The sequence below is a fragment of the Falco rusticolus genome, chromosome 15 (assembly GCF_015220075.1).
Source record: "Falco rusticolus isolate bFalRus1 chromosome 15, bFalRus1.pri, whole genome shotgun sequence".
Taxonomy (NCBI): domain Eukaryota; kingdom Metazoa; phylum Chordata; class Aves; order Falconiformes; family Falconidae; genus Falco; species Falco rusticolus.
In genome coordinates, this window is record NC_051201.1 from 5,576,143 (window position 1) to 5,582,861 (window position 6,719).

The window sequence follows — 6,719 nt, forward strand, 5'->3', positions numbered from 1 at the left end:
TGCGTGTGCGTGTGTGTCCACGCGCGCCGCCGCCGCCGCGGGAGGAGGCGGCGAGAGGAGCGAGCGCTGCCGACTGCCTCTCGCCGGAGCGGCCCCGGGCGCCGCCGATTGGCTCCGAGGGGGTCATGTGCCGCCCTCCCTGACGTCAATGGCCGCGGAGCCGCTGAGGGCAGCGGCGGCGGCGGCCGCGCGAGGTGCGCGGGAAGCGCTGCGCGCGCGGCCGCGGCGCCCCTCCCCTCCCCTTCTTCCCCTCCCCGCCTTCCCCCCCCGTCTCCGGCCGTGCCCCACCGCGCGGCCCCGCTGCCCCCGTTCCCCAGTTCCGCCGCCTTCAAGGGACGAGCGCCGGGGCTGGCGGGGGCCGGGGGCGGTGCCGCCGCCCGGGAAGGGCGGGAGGTGTGCAGGCACACCTGCGCACCCGGCCGCCGTCAGGGCCCTGCGCGCCGCGTACCCTCCGCCATGAGGGGAACCCCCGGCGCCGCGGGGCAAAACGTGAGGAGAAGTGGGGGGTTAGTGCGGTAAATCCCCCTTTCTTTCGTCCCCCGCGCTGACAGGAGCTCGGGGCAGTGCGGGGGCTGTGTGGCAGTCCCTCCCACGGAGAGGAGGCAGTGGCAGCCGTGAGGTGACGGCGCGTTACAGGTTGCGTTCTGAGCATCTTCACCGGCGGCGTTAAGCTCTTGTGCAAGCGCTGCAGAAAACGGCGAGGGAAGCCCCCTGCCCGGTCGCTGTCGCTTCACCAGTGGCTCCCGCTAGTGTTCCTGCTCCCCTGGCTTCGTCGGGCCACCGGAGCTGCCGCGCTGCCCTGAAGCGCCTGCCCGGGAACGGCGGGGTCGGTGTGCAAGCCCGGCAAGAGCGCAGGGTGCCGAGTATCCTCTCGAAGCAGAAGAATTGTTTACCGGGGACAAAAACAAACAAACAAAAAACCCTAATGAAAAAATGAACTCGCTTTTAAGACCTCTAAACCGCTTAACAGCTCAGTAATGCTGTGTGCAATATGGATGCCGTGTCAAGAGAAATGGTACCATTCGTTTATACTCGCTTTTTTCTCAGCGATTTAAAAGGTAGTGGTAAAACTCAGACCTCATTTCCAATTTCCTCATTTGAACAACCAGGTTAGGACCAACAAAATAAGACATATTTTATATAATACACGCACATGTCATCAACCTGTAGAACTCATCGTAGCAGGTATTGCCGATGTCCAGAATTCAGAAGGAGTTTACAGGGCTGTTTTACTTGATGCTACCAAAATACCCAGAGAAAGTATAAAACTTCATGCTTAAAAGTTTAAGCTCATCTCTACTCGAGGGAGGTTGGGAAAGGGCCGATCTGCTCTGTGGCAAGCTGACCATTTCACAGCGCACACCTGCAGCCTGGTTTCTGGCGGCATCTCCTAGTGCAATAGCTCTCAAATGAGAGGTCACCATGCCAAGTGAGGTGCTGGCAGTTAAGAGCAGAGTCCTGAGCCTGCCCAAGAGAAAGCGCTTTCATCTGGTATGTTCACATCACCAGTCACACAGATTATCTATTGGAGAGGCGAGCTGCAACTGGAAAGCTTTGGGAGCCTTTGCCATAATGCCTTTTGTAGCGGCTGTTGTCAAAGACAATGCATGACTGGCTGGACCACAATTGCTGTGAGCATGTCCATTACGTGTGTTCTAGAGCTGTTGTGTTGAAATAAGCTTGCATTTGACAGGAGAACTGCTGTTTAAACGCTTTCAGGAGGGAAGGTTTTTGTAATCTATCAATTACTAGCCAATTTGAGGGATACTTTTGTTGCATGTTATCATCAAAATTATTTATGAAAAGCTAGGAAGTCTCAAGAGTACTCCTAAGAATCAGTTGATAGAGCAATGCAGAACTATGCAATTTGGTGAAGGTTAGAAGAAAGACACTTGATTAATGACATGAATAAAGAAAAAAATCTCTTTGACAGAGGTTCAACTTGTCAGTATCTCATGGCCCTGGTAATTACTTACCTCCTGAACTTAAACAAACTGACTGGTCATTATGCACTAAACATTACAGGCGGTTCCCACTGAGCTTTATATACCATATACTGCTAGGGGTGACTGACGCACACATTTACACTGAAATAAAGCCAGGTATACTCATACCTGTAAATATGTGTGGATCTGCAATAAAAAAAATATTAAAAAAAAGACTTGCAAAAAACATTTTAATAGGACAGCTTTGTTTAGATGTAAGCTTTTTACTGCAGGAACCACCTGTTTCTAGGAGTTCCTAGGGTGCCTGGCACAAGTGAGACCTCTTCTCATCTGACCCAAGGCACTGTTCTTGTACAATGACTGTGTCAATAGTAGGACTATTTGCATATGCTCACCTGCACCGACACTCCACTCAGTGAAAACTGCAACCAATGTGACTATTTTGGTGAAAGTTCGTGCAAACGATCCACCTGCTCAAACCACTGCTTTAAATCTACCATAATTGTCATCTCTGAGAGCTGCTTGCCAGTGCGAGGATCGTATGTAAAGAGTCGGATGTTCTTAGCTGAATTTCCTTGGCAAATTAAAGCAGATATTTTCCACTTGTGTTCCACAGAAGGTAGCAAAAAAAGCAAGGCTGGTCTAGAGCTATCAACGCACGAGGTACCTGAAAGGATCTAAGCCTCCACTGGAAATCCACCACTCCAAAGTGTTGAAATCCACTGAGATATTGCAAAAGCACAGTGATCAGGCAGCGCCGCTCCTAGCAGCCTGTGTCAAGGACAGAGGTCCAAACCCTCAGAGGTGCTCTGCATTTGCAGCTCCCACTGAATCCACGCTCTCAGGCTGCAGGTGTTCTCACTGAAGTAAACTCAGCACCGCACGATAAGATCAAGGTAAGAAATCTCACATTGCCTGCCAGAACGGGGCAACCAAAAACCCTGTCTAGACAAGTGAAATTGAAACATGCTGCTTGCTGCACAGCTTGCTGAAACGCGTATTAGCCATCCAGCCTGCAGTAAATGACTGGTATGTGACTCAAGGCTGAACACATTAGAACTAACACCCCTTCTCATATCTCTTCTAAACTATACCAAGCAGAAGTTCGATGAACTGCATTCCCGGCTTCGTGTTTTTCCAGATTTCCTCTTCTGGCTCCATGCAGCCAATAGACATCTCAGGTATACGTGCTTGGCAGTATTTCAAGGTAGCGTTTGGGGAATTGCTGTATGTTTTGTTTTCCTCCCCAGAATCTAATTTTTATGAGCAAATCCAACCAGAAGTTTATCATGAAAGTGGGACATAATAATTCATTCATATAATAAACACTGAGCACATAATTCATAATAAATAGCACATCATTGAAAATGTACCTCTAGCTACTCAGAAGGTGCCTATGGGCATGCTGTCAGTTCTGAGTAATTCAAGAATTTGTGAGGTGTTCTATGAAATACCTCATTTCTGTGCTAGAAGAGAAACACAGGCTTTGGAAATGAAAATTGAGTAGTTTATTTATTATCATTGATATTACTACCAAGTAGAAGCTCTTTTAAGTCAGGGCCTCTAGGTACACGTCAAATTTGACAAGGGGAAGACATAGTCAGAGAGAGACTTGTTCTACTTTGCAGGAATATCAGTGCAATTGGATCAAAATGAGAGTGGGGTGGACAGGGAAGCAGGCAGAGGTAAAGATGTTTCTTCCAGAAGAGAGGTCGATGGCAGAAGGATAATTCAGATCCACTTACCAGTCCTGTGCGCTGCTCCCAAGTTCTGCCCTTTCATTTGCACTTCTTTGTATCTTGCTCTTTTTTAATGACTCACAGGCATTTCATAATAGGCTTTGTAAACAGAAGCATTACCTCCTGAAAGATACCATAGCTTGGAAAACAGGGATATACCCACCATGCAGTTTAAGCAGATGACTTCTGGGTCACTGACAGAGGAACAGATTTACACATATTATTTTTTTTCCTTTCCCTTCCTCAAAAACTAATTCAGTTGTGATCTGTATTATTCAGAATATTCACCTGCTCAGTTATATGCCCATAAAACCAGGAAGGCCCATAAACACCATCATTTGCAAATACCAGCTCGGACTCCAGTCTTAAAAAAACTTTTAATGCATTTCCAGCATGTGGTCTCTTGCCTGTCTATGCTCAAGTCCATCAGGTATTCTGCAGAGGTCATTCGTGGGTGCCAAAACAGAAGCACTGTCCTGACATACCTTCTTAAGCTTGGTAACACCCACTTATAACCATGTGTTAAAACAAAAACAGTGTGATGTTCTAAAGAAAAAGAAGACAGCAATTTGTGAGTAGCACTCAGTGCCAATAACACAGGTTGCATAACAGTGGGGGGCTTGGAAAACCCATGAGAAAACACTTGAGATGCCAAAACCTGCACAGGAAAAAATATTGCCTAAAGGCACCTTGCTTGAGAGTAAATCCATGCAGTGGTATTATCGACAAGCTGGAGCGGCTGTGTCAAGGGCCAGATAGAAACAATGAGATGCCTCAACAGGGGATGCGCTTACCAGGGGAGAGAGAGCACTGTGCCCAAAGGGACTTTGCTGGATTTGTAGCGTACTTTGAAGGAGAAAACAAATGATAAAATAAGCGCTTACTACACCTTTTAATTATTCCTGATTTATTTTACAGAATGTTATGGTATTAACATATTTTGGAAAAATTTCGCCAGTCAGTCAAAGAGGGAAGAAAAAAAAAAAACCCAACCAACCTACTTTTATTGTCTCTCACTGAAATTTTCTGTCGAGCCCATAAGGGCCTACCACATTCATGCTTTCTGTAAAAAAAACACTCCACTGCTCTTGTTTGCCTAACATGTCCCAGAGAGTTGTCTGTATAGAGACGTGAGGTACAGTTTTTCCAAGCAGAGAAGCAAACACCAGGAATTCCCAACTTGTATTCAATATCCATTTAGACTCTTACACAGCAGCTGTCCCTCTCACGTTTGAATCTTCGATGCATATTAGAGATAATGGAGCTTTCTTCCCTTATTCACAGAGGTGCTGTGTGGATTATGGAATTCATTAGTCAATGCTTGCAAATTGCCACTGTTGACTCAGAGCAAATTCCTGCTATCAGACTCACTAGTCAGCTCATTTTCATAACAATGCTGTATTGTTAAAAAATACTTTTAAACCATTCTTTAGTGAAACTGGGGAATACAACACATTCAAGCGAACATAAAACATAAAAGAGATGCTGTATCAGTAATGCATTTGAAGTTTGAATTAATCAGCATGGTGGCATTAAGAGGATTCAGCAAGTCATAAAACTTCGGGAAACAGAATTGTTTCCCAAAAGGGGTGATGGACATTTAAAACCTGACTAGATAAAGATTAAAGAAACTCAAGCTGCAAGGAGCAGTTCTGTAGTTGCCCTTAAGGGAAGCAAGAGCTTGATTAGGGCACCATTGATCACAGACACATAAAATAAAGACTGCATTTGCAAGCATCTCTTTCTTTTCCCCAAATTTCTCATCACCTGCTTCATCTGAGCCTAATGGTAATTTTGGAGGACACCTCACAGGTGGAGTAATAAGTGGGAAATCAGACTCTGATATGAACTTGTAATTCTCTGACATCTCTGACATTCAGATTTCTACTGTTCTCTGGTTTACTCAGTCTCCGTGTTCTTGTTTTCCCAGCTAATGCACATTACACTACAGAGCAAACTGTGTGCCACCCAGTCTCTGGTGACAAATATATCTTTGATTCCTCACTGACATAATGCACACTTTTGAGTACATGATGCAGAAATCATACTTATTTCTGCCTGTCATTATCAGATGTTCTGATATAGGGAGATGTAGGATGAAGCTGGTGGTATCAATTGCTAGAAGGAGCCTGCCATCTGCTGATCTGAACAGCACTCCAGTCTGACTTACACCTGATCTGATATTAGCAGGATGGAGCACTATACTAAGTAGGTAAAATATATCTGGGCAGAAGCAGCATGAACAGACTTGCTGTGGAGAAGGAATTAATTTTAAGTGGAAAGAGGAAGTCTCAAGTCTATAATCTCAGGTCTACGTCTGAACTGGAGAAACAGAAGCAAAGAGTCAACGAAAATAAACGAGTAGACAGGAAGGAAATAAGAAGATACAAAGCCTGAAATCTCTTTTCTGCTTTGCTGCACCCAATCAGATAGTGCAGCTAACATACCAGCTGTCCTTCCCCTGCATTCACCCTTCTAAGTGACAGCAGCCCTTAAGTGGTAAACTACGTCCCTGTGAGCATCTATCTTCTTCTAGGGCCACCCACATGCCCAGGTATGGAAAAAGCCCTGGAAAAAGAAAAGCTCCCAAGAAAATTCATTAGGCTGCCATCTCTTTTTCCTTTAGTGCTAACAGCCATCAGGGCGTATGTAAAAAAAAAATGTCATTTGGCAGGACGCAGTGAAAAGTCACCATTTCCTTTAGACTGTCTGCATTATTGTTCCCACCCCCAGCTAATATTTCCTATTTCATCAATAAGTCACATCCTACCAGTCATTCCAAGTTGTGAGTGCTCATCAGTCTGAAATGCTCTATTAGCCCTTTAACATGTATAAAACATCACCGTGACACAAATAAGCATTAAAATTCAAAGGGAAACGGGACATGATGCAGAGCTATGAGCTTCACACAAACAGAGGAAGAACAACTAAGAAAGAAAAAGGTAGTCCACAGATTAGGGAAGTGTATCTTCACTCACTGAACCAACACACTGGGGAAGTGAAATAAGAAGTGGACAAAATGCTGAAAGGCTTG